The sequence below is a fragment of the Taudactylus pleione genome, unplaced genomic scaffold, assembly GCF_031769625.1.
Source record: "Taudactylus pleione unplaced genomic scaffold, aTauple2 ptg000321l, whole genome shotgun sequence".
In the NCBI taxonomy this organism is placed as follows: domain Eukaryota; kingdom Metazoa; phylum Chordata; class Amphibia; order Anura; family Myobatrachidae; genus Taudactylus; species Taudactylus pleione.
In genome coordinates this window covers 1,575,106-1,592,975 of record NW_028284722.1, presented here as the reverse complement: position 1 = coordinate 1,592,975, position 17,870 = coordinate 1,575,106, and positions in this window count along the sequence as shown.

Genomic DNA, 17,870 nt, shown 5'->3' with positions numbered 1-17,870 from the left:
GCGCAGTAGCCGCACATGCATCAACAAAGTAGTGCCAAACGTGCGCCTGTGTCATAAGTAAAGGGCCGGCTGGCTTGACCGTTAAAGGGTGCTGTAACCCCCAAACTACACACCAAACCAAATAAAAAAATATTTTCTGTGTTTGTGAATTTGTGCGCAGTAGCTGCACGTGCATCAACAAAGTAGTGCCAAGCGTGCGCCTGTGTCATAAGTAAAGGGCCGGCTGGCTTGACCGTTAAAGGGTGCTGTAACCCCCAAAGTACACTCCAAACCAAATAAAAAAATATTTTCTGTGTTTGTGAATTGTGTGCGCAGTAGCCGCACGTGCATCAACAAAGTAGTGCCAAACGTGCGCCTGTGTCATAAGTAATGGGCCGGCTGGCTTGACCATTAAAGGGTGCTGTAACCCCCAAACTACACTCCAAACCAAATAACAAAATATTTTCTGTGTTTGTGAATTGTGTGCGCAGTAGCCGCACATGCATCAACAAAGTAGTGCCAAACATGCGCCTGTGTCATAATTAAAGGGCCGGCTGGCTTGACCGTTAAAGGGTGCTGTAACCCCCAAACTACACTCTAAACCAAATATAAAAATATTTGCTGTGTTTGTGAATTGTGTGCGCAGTAGCGCACGTGCATCAACAAAGTAGTGCCAAGCGTGCGCCTGTGTCATAAGTAAAGGGCCGGCAGGCTTGACCGTTAAAGGGTGCTGTAACCCCCAAAGTACACTCTAAACCAGATAAAAAAATATTTGCTGTGTTTGTGAATTGTGTGCGCAGTAGCCACACATGCATCAACAAAGTAGTGCCAAACGTGCGCCTGTGTCATAAGTAAAGGGCCAGCTGGCTTGACCGTTAAAGGGTGCTGTAACCCCCAAACTACACACCAAACCAAATAAAAAAATATTTTCTGTGTTTGTGAATTTGTGCGCAGTAGCTGCACGTGCATCAACAAAGTAGTGCCAAGCGTGCGCCTGTGTCATAAGTAAAGGGCCGGCTGGCTTGACCGTTAAAGGGTGCTGTAACCCCCAAAGTACACACCAAACCAAATAAAAAAATATTTTCTGCGTTTGTGAATTGTGTGCGCAGTAGCCGCACGTGCATCAACAAAGTAGTGCCAAGCGTGCGCCTGTGTCATAAGTAAAGGGCTGGCTGGCTTGACCGTTAAAGGGTGCTGTAACCCCCAAAGTACACTCCAAACCAAATAAAAAAATATTTTCTGTGTTTGTGAATTGTGTGCGCAGTAGCGCACGTGCATCAACAAAGTAGTGCCAAGCGTGCGCCTGTGTCATAAGTAAAGGGCCGGCTGGCTTGACCGTTAAAGGGTGCTGTAACCCCCAAAGTACACTCCAAACCAAATGAAAAAATATTTTCTGTGTTTGTGAATTGTGTGCGCAGTAGCCGCACGTGCATCAACAAAGTAGTGCCAAACGTGCGCCTGTGTCATAAGTAAAGGGCCGGCTGGCTTGACCGTTAAAGGGTGCTGTAACCCCCAAAGTACACTCTAAACCAAATAAAAAAATATTTGCTGTGTTTGTGAATCGTGTGCGCAGTAGCGCACGTGCATCAACAAAGTAGTGCCAAGCGTGCGCCTGTGTCATAAGTAAAGGACGGGCTGGCTTGACCGTTAAAGGGTGCTGTAACCCCCAAAGTACACACCAAACCAAATAAAATAATATTTTCTGCGTTTGTGAATTGTGTGCGCAGTAGCCGCACATGCATCAACAAAGTAGTGCCAAGCGTGCGCCTGTGTCATAAGTAAAGGGCTGGCTGGCTTGACCGTTAAAGAGTGCTGTAATCCCCAAAGTACACTCCAAACCAAATAAAAAAATATTTTCTGTGTTTGTGAATTGTGTGCGCAGTAGCCGCACGTGCATCAACAAATTAGTGCCAAGCATGCGCCTGTGTCATAAGTAAAGGGCAGGCTGGCTTGACCATTAAAGGGTGCTGTTACCCCCAATGTACACTCCAAACCAAATAAAAAAATATTTTCTGTGTTTGTGAATTGTGTGCGCAGTATCGCACGTGCATCAACAAAGTAGTGCCAAGCGTGCGCCTTTGTCATAAGTAAAGGGCCGGCTGGCTTGACCGTTAAAGGGTGCTATAACCCACAAAGTACACTCTAAACCAAATAAAAAAATATTTGCTCTGTTTGTAAATTGTGTGCGCAGTAGCCGCACGTGCATCAACAAAGTAGTGCAAAACGTGCGCCTGTGTCATAAGTAATGGGCCGGCTGGCTTGACCGTTAAAGGGTGCTGTAACCCCCAAAGTACACTCCAAACCAAATAAAAAAATATTTTCTGTGTTTGTGAATTGTGTGCGCAGCAGCGCACGTGCATCAACAAAGTAGTGCCAAGCGTGCGCCTGTGTCATAAGTAAAGGGCCGGCTGGCTTGACCATTAAAGGGTGCTGTAACCCCCAAACTACACTCCAAACCAAATAAAAAAATATTTTCTGTGTTTGTGAATTGTGTGCGCAGTAGCCGCACATGCATCAACAAAGTAGGGCCAAACGTGCACCTGTGTCATAAGTAAAGGGCCAGCTGGCTTGACCGTTAAAGGGTGCTGTAACCCCCAAACTACACACGAAACCAAATAAAAAAATATTTTCTGTGTTTGTGAATTTGTGCGCAGTAGCTGCACGTGCATCAACAAAGTAGTGCCAAGCGTGCGCCTGTGTCATAAGTAAAGGGCCGGCTGGCTTGACCGTTAAAGGGTGCTGTAACCCCCAAAGTACACTCCAAACCAAATAAAAAAATATTTTCTGTGTTTGTGAATTGTGTGCGCAGTAGCCGCACGTGCATCAACAAAGTAGTGCCAAACGTGCGCCTGTGTCATAAGTAATGGGCCGGCTGGCTTGACCATTAAAGGGTGCAGTAACCCCCAAACTACACTCCAAACCAAATAACAAAATATTTTCTGTGTTTGTGAATTGTGTGCGCAGTAGCCGCACGTGCATCAACAAAGTAGTGCCAAACATGCGCCTGTGTCATAATTAAAGAGCCGGCTGGCTTGACCGTTAAAGGGTGCTGTAACCCCCAAAGTACACTCTAAACCAAATAAAAAAATATTTGCTGTGTTTGTGAATTGTGTGCGCAGTAGCGCACGTGCATCAACAAAGTAGTGCCAAGCGTGCGCCTGTGTCATACGTAAAGGGCCGGCAGGCTTGACCGTTAAAGGGTGCTGTAACCCCCAAAGTACACTCTAAACCAAATAAAAAAATATTTGCTGTGTTTGTGAATTGTGTGCGCAGTAGCCGCACATGCATCAACAAAGTAGTGCCAAACGTGCGCCTGTGTCATAAGTAAAGGGCCAGCTGGCTTGACCGTTAAAGGGTGCTGTAACCCCCAAAGTACACACCAAACCAAATAAAAAAATATTTTCTGCGTTTGTGAATTGTGTGCGCAGTAGCCGCACGTGCATCAACAAAGTAGTGCCAAGCGTGCGCCTGTGTCATAAGTAAAGGGCTGGCTGGCTTGACCGTTAAAGGGTGCTGTAACCCCCAAAGTACACTCCAAACCAAATAAAAAAATATTTTCTGTGTTTGTGAATTGTGTGCGCAGTAGCCACACGTGCATCAACAAATTAGTGCCAAGCATGCGCCTGTGTCATAAGTAAAGGGCCGGCTGGCTTGACCGTTAAAGGGTGCTGTAACCCCCAAAGTACACACCAAACCAAATAAAAAAATATTTTCTGCGTTTGTGAATTGTGTGCGCAGTAGCCGCACGTGCATCAACAAAGTAGTGCCAAGCGTGCGCCTGTGTCATAAGTAAATGGCTGGCTGGCTTAACCGTTAAAGGGTGCTGTAACCCCCAAAGTACACTCCAAACCAAATAACAAAATATTTTCTGTGTTTGTGAATTGTGTGCGCAGTAGCCACACGTGCATCAACAAATTAGTGGCAAGCATGCGCCTGTGTCATAAGTAAAGGGCCGGCTGGCTTGACCATTAAAGGGTGCTGTAACCCCCAAAGTACACTCCAAACCAATTAAAAAAATATTTTCTGTGTTTGTGAATTGTGTGCGCAGTAGCGCACGTGCATCAACAAAGTAGTGCCAAGCGTGCGCCTGTGTCATAAGTAAAGGGCCGGCTGGCTTGACCGTTAAAGGGTGCTGTAACCCCCAAAGTACACTCTAAACCAAATAAAAAAATATTTGCTGTGTTTGTGAATTGTGTGCGCAGTAGCGCACGTGCATCAACAAAGTAGTGCCAAGCGTGCGCCTGTGTCATAAGTAAAGGGCCGGCTGGCTTGACCGTTAAAGGGTGCTGTAACCCCCAAAGTACACTCCAAACCAAATGAAAAAATATTTTCTGTGTTTGTGAATTGTGTGCGCAGTAGCCGCACGTGCATCAACAAAGTAGTGCCAAACGTGCGCCTGTGTCATAAGTAAAGGGCCGGCTGGCTTGACCGTTAAAGGGTGCTGTAACCCCCAAAGTACACTCTAAACCAAATAAAAAAATATTTGCTGTGTTTGTGAATCGTGTGCGCAGTAGCGCACGTGCATCAACAAAGTAGAGCCAAGCGTGCGCCTGTGTCATAAGTAAAGGACGGGCTGGCTTGACCGTTAAAGGGTGCTGTAACCCCCAAAGTACACACCAAACCAAATAAAAGAATATTTTCTGCGTTTGTGAATTGTGTGCGCAGTAGCCGCACATGCATCAACAAAGTAGTGCCAAGCGTGCGCCTGTGTCATAAGTAAAGGGCTGGCTGGCTTGACCGTTAAAGAGTGCTGTAATCCCCAAAGTACACTCCAAACCAAATAAAAAAATATTTTCTGTGTTTGTGAATTGTGTGCGCAGTAGCCGCACGTGCATCAACAAATTAGTGCCAAGCATGCGCCTGTGTCATAAGTAAAGGGCAGGCTGGCTTGACCATTAAAGGGTGCTGTTACCCCCAATGTACACTCCAAACCAAATAAAAAAATATTTTCTGTGTTTGTGAATTGTGTGCGCAGTATCGCACGTGCATCAACAAAGTAGTGCCAAGCGTGCGCCTTTGTCATAAGTAAAGGGCCGGCTGGCTTGACCGTTAAAGGGTGCTATAACCCACAAAGTACACTCTAAACCAAATAAAAAAATATTTGCTTTGTTTGTAAATTGTGTGCGCAGTAGCGCACGTGCATCAACAAAGTAGTGCCAAGCGTGCGCCTGTGTCATAAGTAAAGGGCCGGCTGGCTTGACCGTTAAAGGGTGCTGTAACCCCCAAAGTACACTCCAAACCAAATAAAAAAATATTTTCTGTGTTTGTGAATTGTGTGCGCAGTAGCCGCACGTGCATCAACAAAGTAGTGCAAAACGTGCGCCTGTGTCATAAGTAATGGGCCGGCTGGCTTGACCATTAAAGGGTGCTGTAACCCCAAAACTACACTCCAAACCAAATAACAAAATATTTTCTGTGTTTGTGAATTGTGTGCGCAGTAGCCGCACGTGCATCAACAAAGTAGTGCCAAACATGCGCCTGTGTCATAATTAAAGGACCGGCTGGCTTGACCGTTAAAGGGTGCTGTAACCCCCAAAGTACACTCTAAACCAAATAAAAAAATATTTGCTGTGTTTGTGAATTGTGTGCGCAGTAGCGCACGTGCATCAACAAAGTAGTGCCAAGCGTGCGCCTGTGTCATAAGTAAAGGGCCAGCAGGCTTGACCGTTAAAGGGTGCTGTAACCCCCAAAGTACACTCTAAACCAAATAAAAAAATATTTGCTGTGTTTGTGAATTGTGTGCGCAGCAGCGCACGTGCATCAACAAAGTAGTGCCAAGCGTGCGCCTGTGTCATAAGTAAAGGGCCGGCTGGCTTGACCGTTAAAGGGTGCTGTAACCCCCAAAGTACACTCCAAACCAAATAAAAAAATATTTTCTGTGTTTGTGAATTGTGTGCGCAGTAGCCGCACATGCATCAACAAAGTAGTGCCAAACGTGCGCCTGTGTCATAAGTAAAGGGCCAGCTGGCTAGACCGTTAAAGGGTGCTGTAACCCCCAAACTACACACCAAACCAAATAAAAAAATATTTTCTGTGTTTGTGAATTTGTGCACAGTAGCTGCACGTGCATCAACAAAGTAGTGCCAAGCGTGCGCCTGTGTCATAAGTAAAGGGCCGGCTGGCTTGACCATTAAAGGGTGCTGTAACCCCCAAACTACACTCCAAACCAAATAACAAAATATTTTCTGTGTTTGTGAATTGTGTGCGCAGTAGCCGCACGTGCATCAACAAAGTAGTGCCAAACATGCGCCTGTGTCATAATTAAAGGGCCGGCTGGCTTGACCGTTAAAGGGTGCTGTAACCCCCAAAGTACACTCTAAACAAAATAAAAAAATATTTGCTGTGTTTGTGAATTGTGTGCGCAGTAGCGCACGTGCATCAACAAAGTAGTGCCAAGCGTGCGCCTGTGTCATACGTAAAGGGCCGGCAGGCTTGACCGTTAAAGGGTGCTGTAACCCCCAAAGTACACTCTAAACCAAATAAAAAAATATTTGCTGTGTTTGTGAATTGTGTGCGCAGTAGCCGCACATGCATCAACAAAGTAGTGCCAAACGTGCGCCTGTGTCATAAGTAAAGGGCCAGCTGGCTTGACCGTTAAAGGGTGCTGTAACCCCCAAACTACACACCAAACCAAATAAAAAAATATTTTCTGTGTTTGTGAATTTGTGCGCAGTAGCTGCACGTGCATCAACAAAGTAGTGCCAAGCGTGCGCCTGTGTCATAAGTAAAGGGCCGGCTGGCTTGACCGTTAAAGGGTGCTGTAACCCCCAAACTACACACCAAACCAAATAAAAAAATATTTTCTGTGTTTGTGAATTTGTGCGCAGTAGCTGCACGTGCATCAACAAAGTAGTGCCAAGCGTGCGCCTGTGTCATAAGTAAAGGGCCGGCTGGCTTGACCGTTAAAGGGTGCTGTAACCCCCAAAGTACACTCCAAACCAAATAAAAAAATATTTTCTGTGTTTGTGAATTGTGTGCGCAGTAGCCGCACGTGCATCAACAAAGTAGTGCCAAACGTGCGCCTGTGTCATAAGTAATGGGCCGGCTGGCTTGACCATTAAAGGGTGCTGTAACCCCCAAACTACACTCCAAACCAAATAACAAAATATTTTCTGTGTTTGTGAATTGTGTGCGCAGTAGCCGCACATGCATCAACAAAGTAGTGCCAAACATGCGCCTGTGTCATAATTAAAGGGCCGGCTGGCTTGACCGTTAAAGGGTGCTGTAACCCCCAAACTACACTCTAAACCAAATATAAAAATATTTGCTGTGTTTGTGAATTGTGTGCGCAGTAGCGCACGTGCATCAACAAAGTAGTGCCAAGCGTGCGCCTGTGTCATAAGTAAAGGGCCGGCAGGCTTGACCGTTAAAGGGTGCTGTAACCCCCAAAGTACACTCTAAACCAGATAAAAAAATATTTGCTGTGTTTGTGAATTGTGTGCGCAGTAGCCACACATGCATCAACAAAGTAGTGCCAAACGTGCGCCTGTGTCATAAGTAAAGGGCCAGCTGGCTTGACCGTTAAAGGGTGCTGTAACCCCCAAACTACACACCAAACCAAATAAAAAAATATTTTCTGTGTTTGTGAATTTGTGCGCAGTAGCTGCACGTGCATCAACAAAGTAGTGCCAAGCGTGCGCCTGTGTCATAAGTAAAGGGCCGGCTGGCTTGACCGTTAAAGGGTGCTGTAACCCCCAAAGTACACACCAAACCAAATAAAAAAATATTTTCTGCGTTTGTGAATTGTGTGCGCAGTAGCCGCACGTGCATCAACAAAGTAGTGCCAAGCGTGCGCCTGTGTCATAAGTAAAGGGCTGGCTGGCTTGACCGTTAAAGGGTGCTGTAACCCCCAAAGTACACTCCAAACCAAATAAAAAAATATTTTCTGTGTTTGTGAATTGTGTGCGCAGTAGCCACACGTGCATCAACAAATTAGTGCCAAGCATGCGCCTGTGTCATAAGTAAAGGGCCGGCTGGCTTGACCGTTAAAGGGTGCTGTAACCCCCAAAGTACACACCAAACCAAATAAAAAAATATTTTCTGCGTTTGTGAATTGTGTGCGCAGTAGCCGCACGTGCATCAACAAAGTAGTGCCAAGCGTGCGCCTGTGTCATAAGTAAAGGGCTGGCTGGCTTGACCGTTAAAGGGTGCTGTAACCCCCAAAGTACACTCCAAACCAAATAACAAAATATTTTCTGTGTTTGTGAATTGTGTGCGCAGTAGCCACACGTGCATCAACAAATTAGTGCCAAGCATGCGCCTGTGTCATAAGTAAAGGGCCGTCTGGCTTGACCATTAAAGGGTGCTGTAACCCCCAAAGTACACTCCAAACCAATTAAAAAAATATTTTCTTTGTTTGTGAATTGTGTGCGCAGTAGCGCACGTGCATCAACAAAGTAGTGCCAAGCGTGCGCCTGTGTCATAAGTAAAGGGCCGGCTGGCTTGACCGTTAAAGGGTGCTGTAACCCCCAAAGTACACTCTAAACCAAATAAAAAAATATTTGCTGTGTTTGTGAATTGTGTGCGCAGTAGCGCACGTGCATCACAAAGTAGTGCCAAGCGTGCGCCTGTGTCATAAGTAAAGGGCCGGCTGGCTTGACCGTTAAAGGGTGCTGTAACCCCCAAAGTACACTCCAAACCAAATGAAAAAATATTTTCTGTGTTTGTGAATTGTGTGCGCAGTAGCCGCACGTGCATCAACAAAGTAGTGCCAAACGTGCGCCTGTGTCATAAGTAAAGGGCCGGCTGGCTTGACCGTTAAAGGGTGCTGTAACCCCCAAAGTACACTCTAAACCAAATAAAAAAATATTTGCTGTGTTTGTGAATCGTGTGCGCAGTAGCGCACGTGCATCAACAAAGTAGTGCCAAGCGTGCGCCTGTGTCATAAGTAAAGGACGGGCTGGCTTGACCGTTAAAGGGTGCTGTAACCCCCAAAGTACACTCCAAACCAAATAAAAAAATATTTTCTGTGTTTGTGAATTGTGTGCGCAGTAGCCACACGTGCATCAACAAATTAGTGCCAAGCATGCGCCTGTGTCATAAGTAAAGGGCCGGCTGGCTTGACCGTTAAAGGGTGCTGTAACCCCCAAAGTACACACCAAACCAAATAAAAAAATATTTTCTGCGTTTGTGAATTGTGTGCGCAGTAGCCGCACGTGCATCAACAAAGTAGTGCCAAGCGTGCGCCTGTGTCATAAGTAAAGGGCTGGCTGGCTTGACCGTTAAAGGGTGCTGTAACCCCCAAAGTACACTCCAAACCAAATAACAAAATATTTTCTGTGTTTGTGAATTGTGTGCGCAGTAGCCACACGTGCATCAACAAATTAGTGCCAAGCATGCGCCTGTGTCATAAGTAAAGGGCCGGCTGGCTTGACCATTAAAGGGTGCTGTAACCCCCAAAGTACACTCCAAACCAATTAAAAAAATATTTTCTGTGTTTGTGAATTGTGTGCGCAGTAGCCGCACGTGCATCAACAAAGTAGTGCCAAGCGTGCGCCTGTGTCATAAGTAAAGGGCCGGCTGGCTTGACCGTTAAAGGGTGCTGTAACCCCCAAAGTACACTCTAAACCAAATAAAAAAATATTTGCTGTGTTTGTGAATTGTGTGCGCAGTAGCGCACGTGCATCAACAAAGTAGTGCCAAGCGTGCGCCTGTGTCATAAGTAAAGGGCCGGCTGGCTTGACCGTTAAAGGGTGCTGTAACCCCCAAAGTACACTCCAAACCAAATGAAAAAATATTTTCTGTGTTTGTGAATTGTGTGCGCAGTAGCCGCACGTGCATCAACAAAGTAGTGCCAAACGTGCGCCTGTGTCATAAGTAAAGGGCCGGCTGGCTTGACCGTTAAAGGGTGCTGTAACCCCCAAAGTACACTCTAAACCAAATAAAAAAATATTTGCTGTGTTTGTGAATCGTGTGCGCAGTAGCGCACGTGCATCAACAAAGTAGTGCCAAGCGTGCGCCTGTGTCATAAGTAAAGGACGGGCTGGCTTGACCGTTAAAGGGTGCTGTAACCCCCAAAGTACACACCAAACCAAATAAAATAATATTTTCTGCGTTTGTGAATTGTGTGCGCAGTAGCCGCACATGCATCAACAAAGTAGTGCCAAGCGTGCGCCTGTGTCATAAGTAAAGGGCTGGCTGGCTTGACCGTTAAAGAGTGCTGTAATCCCCAAAGTACACTCCAAACCAAATAAAAAAATATTTTCTGTGTTTGTGAATTGTGTGCGCAGTAGCCGCACGTGCATCAACAAATTAGTGCCAAGCATGCGCCTGTGTCATAAGTAAAGGGCAGGCTGGCTTGACCATTAAAGGGTGCTGTTACCCCCAATGTACACTCCAAACCAAATAAAAAAATATTTTCTGTGTTTGTGAATTGTGTGCGCAGTATCGCACGTGCATCAACAAAGTAGTGCCAAGCGTGCGCCTTTGTCATAAGTAAAGGGCCGGCTGGCTTGACCGTTAAAGGGTGCTATAACCCACAAAGTACACTCTAAACCAAATAAAAAAATATTTGCTCTGTTTGTAAATTGTGTGCGCAGTAGCCGCACGTGCATCAACAAAGTAGTGCAAAACGTGCGCCTGTGTCATAAGTAATGGGCCGGCTGGCTTGACCGTTAAAGGGTGCTGTAACCCCCAAAGTACACTCCAAACCAAATAAAAAAATATTTTCTGTGTTTGTGAATTGTGTGCGCAGCAGCGCACGTGCATCAACAAAGTAGTGCCAAGCGTGCGCCTGTGTCATAAGTAAAGGGCCGGCTGGCTTGACCATTAAAGGGTGCTGTAACCCCCAAACTACACTCCAAACCAAATAAAAAAATATTTTCTGTGTTTGTGAATTGTGTGCGCAGTAGCCGCACATGCATCAACAAAGTAGGGCCAAACGTGCACCTGTGTCATAAGTAAAGGGCCAGCTGGCTTGACCGTTAAAGGGTGCTGTAACCCCCAAACTACACACCAAACCAAATAAAAAAATATTTTCTGTGTTTGTGAATTTGTGCGCAGTAGCTGCACGTGCATCAACAAAGTAGTGCCAAGCGTGCGCCTGTGTCATAAGTAAAGGGCCGGCTGGCTTGACCGTTAAAGGGTGCTGTAACCCCCAAAGTACACTCCAAACCAAATAAAAAAATATTTTCTGTGTTTGTGAATTGTGTGCGCAGTAGCCGCACGTGCATCAACAAAGTAGTGCCAAACGTGCGCCTGTGTCATAAGTAATGGGCCGGCTGGCTTGACCATTAAAGGGTGCAGTAACCCCCAAACTACACTCCAAACCAAATAACAAAATATTTTCTGTGTTTGTGAATTGTGTGCGCAGTAGCCGCACGTGCATCAACAAAGTAGTGCCAAACATGCGCCTGTGTCATAATTAAAGAGCCGGCTGGCTTGACCGTTAAAGGGTGCTGTAACCCCCAAAGTACACTCTAAACCAAATAAAAAAATATTTGCTGTGTTTGTGAATTGTGTGCGCAGTAGCGCACGTGCATCAACAAAGTAGTGCCAAGCGTGCGCCTGTGTCATACGTAAAGGGCCGGCAGGCTTGACCGTTAAAGGGTGCTGTAACCCCCAAAGTACACTCTAAACCAAATAAAAAAATATTTGCTGTGTTTGTGAATTGTGTGCGCAGTAGCCGCACATGCATCAACAAAGTAGTGCCAAACGTGCGCCTGTGTCATAAGTAAAGGGCCAGCTGGCTTGACCGTTAAAGGGTGCTGTAACCCCCAAAGTACACACCAAACCAAATAAAAAAATATTTTCTGCGTTTGTGAATTGTGTGCGCAGTAGCCGCACGTGCATCAACAAAGTAGTGCCAAGCGTGCGCCTGTGTCATAAGTAAAGGGCTGGCTGGCTTGACCGTTAAAGGGTGCTGTAACCCCCAAAGTACACTCCAAACCAAATAAAAAAATATTTTCTGTGTTTGTGAATTGTGTGCGCAGTAGCCACACGTGCATCAACAAATTAGTGCCAAGCATGCGCCTGTGTCATAAGTAAAGGGCCGGCTGGCTTGACCGTTAAAGGGTGCTGTAACCCCCAAAGTACACACCAAACCAAATAAAAAAATATTTTCTGCGTTTGTGAATTGTGTGCGCAGTAGCCGCACGTGCATCAACAAAGTAGTGCCAAGCGTGCGCCTGTGTCATAAGTAAATGGCTGGCTGGCTTAACCGTTAAAGGGTGCTGTAACCCCCAAAGTACACTCCAAACCAAATAACAAAATATTTTCTGTGTTTGTGAATTGTGTGCGCAGTAGCCACACGTGCATCAACAAATTAGTGGCAAGCATGCGCCTGTGTCATAAGTAAAGGGCCGGCTGGCTTGACCATTAAAGGGTGCTGTAACCCCCAAAGTACACTCCAAACCAATTAAAAAAATATTTTCTGTGTTTGTGAATTGTGTGCGCAGTAGCGCACGTGCATCAACAAAGTAGTGCCAAGCGTGCGCCTGTGTCATAAGTAAAGGGCCGGCTGGCTTGACCGTTAAAGGGTGCTGTAACCCCCAAAGTACACTCTAAACCAAATAAAAAAATATTTGCTGTGTTTGTGAATTGTGTGCGCAGTAGCGCACGTGCATCAACAAAGTAGTGCCAAGTGTGCGCCTGTGTCATAAGTAAAGGGCCGGCTGGCTTGACCGTTAAAGGGTGCTGTAACCCCCAAAGTACACTCCAAACCAAATGAAAAAATATTTTCTGTGTTTGTGAATTGTGTGCGCAGTAGCCGCACGTGCATCAACAAAGTAGTGCCAAACGTGCGCCTGTGTCATAAGTAAAGGGCCGGCTGGCTTGACCGTTAAAGGGTGCTGTAACCCCCAAAGTACACTCTAAACCAAATAAAAAAATATTTGCTGTGTTTGTGAATCGTGTGCGCAGTAGCGCACGTGCATCAACAAAGTAGAGCCAAGCGTGCGCCTGTGTCATAAGTAAAGGACGGGCTGGCTTGACCGTTAAAGGGTGCTGTAACCCCCAAAGTACACACCAAACCAAATAAAAGAATATTTTCTGCGTTTGTGAATTGTGTGCGCAGTAGCCGCACATGCATCAACAAAGTAGTGCCAAGCGTGCGCCTGTGTCATAAGTAAAGGGCTGGCTGGCTTGACCGTTAAAGAGTGCTGTAATCCCCAAAGTACACTCCAAACCAAATAAAAAAATATTTTCTGTGTTTGTGAATTGTGTGCGCAGTAGCCGCACGTGCATCAACAAATTAGTGCCAAGCATGCGCCTGTGTCATAAGTAAAGGGCAGGCTGGCTTGACCATTAAAGGGTGCTGTTACCCCCAATGTACACTCCAAACCAAATAAAAAAATATTTTCTGTGTTTGTGAATTGTGTGCGCAGTATCGCACGTGCATCAACAAAGTAGTGCCAAGCATGCGCCTTTGTCATAAGTAAAGGGCCGGCTGGCTTGACCGTTAAAGGGTGCTATAACCCACAAAGTACACTCTAAACCAAATAAAAAAATATTTGCTTTGTTTGTAAATTGTGTGCGCAGTAGCGCACGTGCATCAACAAAGTAGTGCCAAGCGTGCGCCTGTGTCATAAGTAAAGGGCCGGCTGGCTTGACCGTTAAAGGGTGCTGTAACCCCCAAAGTACACTCCAAACCAAATAAAAAAATATTTTCTGTGTTTGTGAATTGTGTGCGCAGTAGCCGCACGTGCATCAACAAAGTAGTGCAAAACGTGCGCCTGTGTCATAAGTAATGGGCCGGCTGGCTTGACCATTAAAGGGTGCTGTAACCCCAAAACTACACTCCAAACCAAATAACAAAATATTTTCTGTGTTTGTGAATTGTGTGCGCAGTAGCCGCACGTGCATCAACAAAGTAGTGCCAAACATGCGCCTGTGTCATAATTAAAGGACCGGCTGGCTTGACCGTTAAAGGGTGCTGTAACCCCCAAAGTACACTCTAAACCAAATAAAAAAATATTTGCTGTGTTTGTGAATTGTGTGCGCAGTAGCGCACGTGCATCAACAAAGTAGTGCCAAGCGTGCGCCTGTGTCATAAGTAAAGGGCCAGCAGGCTTGACCGTTAAAGGGTGCTGTAACCCCCAAAGTACACTCTAAACCAAATAAAAAAATATTTGCTGTGTTTGTGAATTGTGTGCGCAGCAGCGCACGTGCATCAACAAAGTAGTGCCAAGCGTGCGCCTGTGTCATAAGTAAAGGGCCGGCTGGCTTGACCGTTAAAGGGTGCTGTAACCCCCAAAGTACACTCCAAACCAAATAAAAAAATATTTTCTGTGTTTGTGAATTGTGTGCGCAGTAGCCGCACATGCATCAACAAAGTAGTGCCAAACGTGCGCCTGTGTCATAAGTAAAGGGCCAGCTGGCTAGACCGTTAAAGGGTGCTGTAACCCCCAAACTACACACCAAACCAAATAAAAAAATATTTTCTGTGTTTGTGAATTTGTGCACAGTAGCTGCACGTGCATCAACAAAGTAGTGCCAAGCGTGCGCCTGTGTCATAAGTAAAGGGCCGGCTGGCTTGACCATTAAAGGGTGCTGTAACCCCCAAACTACACTCCAAACCAAATAACAAAATATTTTCTGTGTTTGTGAATTGTGTGCGCAGTAGCCGCACGTGCATCAACAAAGTAGTGCCAAACATGCGCCTGTGTCATAATTAAAGGGCCGGCTGGCTTGACCGTTAAAGGGTGCTGTAACCCCCAAAGTACACTCTAAACAAAATAAAAAAATATTTGCTGTGTTTGTGAATTGTGTGCGCAGTAGCGCACGTGCATCAACAAAGTAGTGCCAAGCGTGCGCCTGTGTCATACGTAAAGGGCCGGCAGGCTTGACCGTTAAAGGGTGCTGTAACCCCCAAAGTACACTCTAAACCAAATAAAAAAATATTTGCTGTGTTTGTGAATTGTGTGCGCAGTAGCCGCACATGCATCAACAAAGTAGTGCCAAACGTGCGCCTGTGTCATAAGTAAAGGGCCAGCTGGCTTGACCGTTAAAGGGTGCTGTAACCCCCAAACTACACACCAAACCAAATAAAAAAATATTTTCTGTGTTTGTGAATTTGTGCGCAGTAGCTGCACGTGCATCAACAAAGTAGTGCCAAGCGTGCGCCTGTGTCATAAGTAAAGGGCCGGCTGGCTTGACCGTTAAAGGGTGCTGTAACCCCCAAAGTACACACCAAACCAAATAAAAAAATATTTTCTGCGTTTGTGAATTGTGTGCGCAGTAGCCGCACGTGCATCAACAAAGTAGTGCCAAACGTGCGCCTGTGTCATAAGTAAAGGGCTGGCTGGCTTGACCATTAAAGGGTGCTGTAACCCCCAAAGTACACTCCAAACCAAATAAAAAAATATTTTCTGTGTTTGTGAATTGTGTGCGCAGTAGCCACACGTGCATCAACAAATTAGTGCCAAGCATGCGCCTATGTCATAAGTAAAGGGCCGGCTGGCTTGACCGTTAAAGGGTGCTGTAACCCCCAAAGTACACACCAAACCAAATAAAAAAATATTTTCTGCGTTTGTGAATTGTGTGCGCAGTAGCCGCACATGCATCAACAAAGTAGTGCCAAGCGTGCGCCTGTGTCATAAGTAAAGGGCTGGCTGGCTTAACCGTTAAAGGGTGCTGTAACCCCCAAAGTACACTCCAAACCAAATAACAAAATATTTTCTGTGTTTGTGAATTGTGTGCGCAGTAGCCACACGTGCATCAACAAATTAGTGGCAAGCATGCGCCTGTGTCATAAGTAAAGGGCCGGCTGGCTTGACCATTAAAGGGTGCTGTAACCCCCAAAGTACACTCCAAACCAATTAAAAAAATATTTTCTGTGTTTGTGAATTGTGTGCGCAGTAGCGCACGTGCATCAACAAAGTAGTGCCAAGCGTGCGCCTGTGTCATAAGTAAAGGGCCGGCTGGCTTGACCGTTAAAGGGTGCTGTAACCCCCAAAGTACACTCTAAACCAAATAAAAAAATATTTGCTGTGTTTGTGAATTGTGTGCGCAGTAGCGCACGTGCATCAACAAAGTAGTGCCAAGCGTGCGCCTGTGTCATAAGTAAAGGGCCGGCTGGCTTGACCGTTAAAGGGTGCTGTAACCCCCAAAGTACACTCCAAACCAAATGAAAAAATATTTTCTGTGTTTGTGAATTGTGTGCGCAGTAGCCGCACGTGCATCAACAAAGTAGTGCCAAACGTGCGCCTGTGTCATAAGTAAAGGGCCGGCTGCCTTGACCGTTAAAGGGTGCTGTAACCCCCAAAGTACACTCTAAACCAAATAAAAAAATATTTGCTGTGTTTGTGAATCGTGTGCGCAGTAGCGCACGTGCATCAACAAAGTAGAGCCAAGCGTGCGCCTGTGTCATAAGTAAAGGACGGGCTGGCTTGACCGTTAAAGGGTGCTGTAACCCCCAAAGTACACACCAAACCAAATAAAAGAATATTTTCTGCGTTTGTGAATTGTGTGCGCAGTAGCCGCACATGCATCAACAAAGTAGTGCCAAGCGTGCGCCTGTGTCATAAGTAAAGGGCTGGCTGGCTTGACCGTTAAAGAGTGCTGTAATCCCCAAAGTACACTCCAAACCAAATAAAAAAATATTTTCTGTGTTTGTGAATTGTGTGCGCAGTAGCCGCACGTGCATCAACAAATTAGTGCCAAGCATGCGCCTGTGTCATAAGTAAAGGGCAGACTGGCTTGACCATTAAAGGGTGCTGTTACCCCCAATGTACACTCCAAACCAAATAAAAAAATATTTTCTGTGTTTGTGAATTGTGTGCGCAGTATCGCACGTGCATCAACAAAGTAGTGCCAAGCGTGCGCCTTTGTCATAAGTAAAGGGCCGGCTGGCTTGACCGTTAAAGGGTGCTATAACCCACAAAGTACACTCTAAACCAAATAAAAAAATATTTGCTTTGTTTGTAAATTGTGTGCGCAGTAGCGCACGTGCATCAACAAAGTAGTGCCAAGCGTGCGCCTGTGTCATAAGTAAAGGGCCGGCTGGCTTGACCGTTAAAGGGTGCTGTAACCCCCAAAGTACACTCCAAACCAAATAAAAAAATATTTTCTGTGTTTGTGAATTGTGTGCGCAGTAGCCGCACGTGCATCAACAAAGTAGTGCAAAACGTGCGCCTGTGTCATAAGTAATGGGCCGGCTGGCTTGACCATTAAAGGGTGCTGTAACCCCAAAACTACACTCCAAACCAAATAACAAAATATTTTCTGTGTTTGTGAATTGTGTGCGCAGTAGCCGCACGTGCATCAACAAAGTAGTGCCAAACATGCGCCTGTGTCATAATTAAAGGACCGGCTGGCTTGACCGTTAAAGGGTGCTGTAACCCCCAAAGTACACTCTAAACCAAATAAAAAAATATTTGCTGTGTTTGTGAATTGTGTGCGCAGAAGCGCACGTGCATCAACAAAGTAGTGCCAAGCGTGCGCCTGTGTCATAAGTAAAGGGCCGGCAGGCTTGACCGTTAAAGGGTGCTGTAACCCCCAAAGTACACTCTAAACCAAATAAAAAAATATTTGCTGTGTTTGTGAATTGTGTGCGCAGCAGCGCACGTGCATCAACAAAGTAGTGCCAAGCGTGCGCCTGTGTCATAAGTAAAGGGCCGGCTGGCTTGACCGTTAAAGGGTGCTGTAACCCCCAAAGTACACTCCAAACCAAATAAAAAAATATTTTCTGTGTTTGTGAATTGTGTGCGCAGTAGCCGCACATGCATCAACAAAGTAGTGCCAAACGTGCGCCTGTGTCATAAGTAAAGGGCCAGCTGGCTAGACCGTTAAAGGGTGCTGTAACCCCCAAACTACACACCAAACCAAATAAAAAAATATTTTCTGTGTTTGTGAATTTGTGCACAGTAGCTGCACGTGCATCAACAAAGTAGTGCCAAGCGTGCGCCTGTGTCATAAGTAAAGGGCCGGCTGGCTTGACCGTTAAAGGGTGCTGT